Here is a 2,602-nt window from a genome sequence, read left to right as displayed (position 1 = left end):
AATTCTGATTGGAATGGATAAAACAGCAGATTAAATTGGGATTCTCATTGATCTGGGACAGAAAAGAGAAACTGATGGAAAGAAGGGAAGAAGAAAGAAAAGAAAGGATGGAACTGTTCACTTTTTTCAGTTTTTTCACTCACCCATCAAAGCTGGATAAAAAAAGTTGCAAATAACAGAGAATTTCACCAGAAAGGGAGATTAAGTGCTGTCGAAACCTTGGATCGAAGGATGCCCCAACAGATCACCTGTTTAACTGTCTCCTCACTGGGGGATTTCAAGCAGTGAGTAATATTATTCTCTACGTTTGTTAAATGAACCCAGAACTGTCACTTGGAGTTAATATCTGTGTTCCGACTCCTGAATTATAAAATTGTGACTTTATCAATATTTTCTGGACACACTTCCAGCTGAAAGAACTAAGAACTCTTTTCTAATTTACACAATACTGTATACACACTCATCAAGCCTCCTAAGCTAGCATCCTTGGTGCTGCTCTCTCTTCTCCCAAATCTCATCTCATTTGACTGTTACATCATCACTCTGACAGTGGGAGGGGTTGATCCCACTGTCTTCAGCATTAACCCTTTGCACCCTTATCCTACACTGTCAGTCAGAAAAAAATGGTGAGAGGGTACTTCCTTCATTTATCGAAAAACCAGCTGCTCCCAGTTGAAAATCAACTCAAACCCATCAGCGAGAGAGAGAGACTGTCAGAGAACTTCCTGCATCCAGTCCTGACCCTGTCACACTCAGCAGCTGCTCGCCCAGACCCCACTCTCCTCAACACTGAACATTGTTACCGAGACACTTCAAATACTGTTGAGCAAAGGCAGGAAAGGTCAAAGTTCACAGCTGTTTTGAATAGAACAAAGTTTAATATCTTCTCACTGTTACTCGGTAACCACATGAGACAATGGTTTTCTTATTTGGTTCCTTTGATTTTTCTTGTTCCTGACTGAGTAATATTCCAAACCTCAGATCAACCCTCCCACTTGTGTCGTGTCCCAGTCTCAGTTCCAAGCAACACATAATGACACACACACTTTGAAACAGACAACACGGTCACACTTTCCTTCAGTGAGATTAGGGTCGAGCTTTTTTTCCAGGTCGAATGCAACTGTGAACAAATTTGTATCAAAGAAGTTGCCTTTGAAATATCAGCACTGAATTTCTGTCCGAGGAGGAAGAGCCATTCCAAACTCACATCCTTCACAAAGGCTGTTTTCTCCTGTGAATGAAATTCATCATGTAATTTGAATTCTGAGTTCAAGTTCACAAGACACAGACATAAATGTTGATACAGAAACTTCTCAAGCATATTGCAAATATGAAATAAGGCTCCGCTGGGAATCGAACCCAGGATCTCCTGTTTACAAGACAGGTATTTTAACCAACTAAGCTACAGAGCCAGATCGCAAGTGCTGTTGCAATTGAAATCTGAGGTGGTTACTATTTATTCTCATCCCACTTCTCCACAGGTCACAACAAAAATTTTAACTTTTCCCACTTACTGATACAGTCAATCATATGCTCTATTTTTCCCAGAATAGGAGACACTTAATGAACAACAAAATTATCAGTTTCTTATAGAACAAGTTTTAACTAATCATGAAGTAAAGCATAAACACACAGGTGGAAATTTTAAATGTTATTTTTTTACCTTAACCAACATTTAAAGTCCCTTTCTTACCTCAGCTGATCACACGCACACACACATACTGAAAAAAAAGGGATTTTTCTATACAATTCAGGGCTCTGTTAAAGACAAAAAAAAAACACTTGGACTGATTACTTGCTCATTTCTGAAGAAAACAGCAGATGAGATATGTTGTTCCAAAATTGACATGCAGTCTAATTTCCGAGTACATGTACACAGGTCACTCGGTTCTTTTAGAAGAGTTTATTTAGAGGCGGGGTTGAGAATTAATTTTAGCAGGCTTTCTTCAAAGACAGAATATGAGACGAATTGACACAGTGAACTTCTCAGAGTCTTTTCAAGATTTGCTGCAAAACAAGGTGGGTTGCGGTCTTCTCTCATTCCTTGACACTTCTTCTGGCTAACTTTATCAGCTGCTCACTCCAGAAGGTAAAACACAATGACTGCTCCAAACAAAAGCTTGTGATTTTTCTGCCCTCTTTGGTGCGCGCTGCTGCTGCCGGGCTTGTCCAATCAAGAGGCACGACTGACTTCTCTGTCCACATTTCCCCGTTACCAGGGCTTCTGTTCTACATTTAGCTTGAGTTGTGACAACTTGTCAACATAGTTGTCAAATTAATACTTTCAGTGCCCTCTTGAAAAATAACTGGTCTTACATTTATTCAGTTTGATTATAATTTCCTCAACAAAATAAAATTCACAAAAAAAAAATTCAAAGTCCCTTTCATAACATCATGTACTTTCCCTGAGCGACAGGTTATTGCAAGTCTCTCTGGCTGTGTTTTTTTCTGTTGATTTTGCACTCAGGTTCTTTCTGAATCCATGTGTTTGCAGTTCTTTGTGCGTGAGAGACATGGAGATATGCTGAAAGATTTCCCAACAAATTATTCATATCTCCGTCTTTCTCCGAACTTTGCACAAACACATTAATGTGGGAATCAC

The 2,602-nt window shown here is 39.4% G+C and overlaps 1 non-coding gene across 1 annotated transcript; it reads right to left on the bottom strand.

Annotated features, from left to right (window-relative positions):
• Window positions 1-1,338: 1,338 nt before the first annotated feature.
• trnat-ugu (transfer RNA threonine (anticodon UGU)) lies at window positions 1,339-1,412 on the bottom strand. Its single transcript has one exon. It is a non-coding gene; the product is annotated as a tRNA-Thr (tRNA).
• Window positions 1,413-2,602: the final 1,190 nt, after the last annotated feature.

This window comes from Heterodontus francisci, unplaced genomic scaffold (genome assembly GCF_036365525.1).
Source record: "Heterodontus francisci isolate sHetFra1 unplaced genomic scaffold, sHetFra1.hap1 HAP1_SCAFFOLD_121, whole genome shotgun sequence".
Classification (NCBI taxonomy): Eukaryota; Metazoa; Chordata; class Chondrichthyes; order Heterodontiformes; family Heterodontidae; genus Heterodontus; species Heterodontus francisci.
This window is presented reverse-complemented; position numbering and strand designations above follow the sequence as displayed.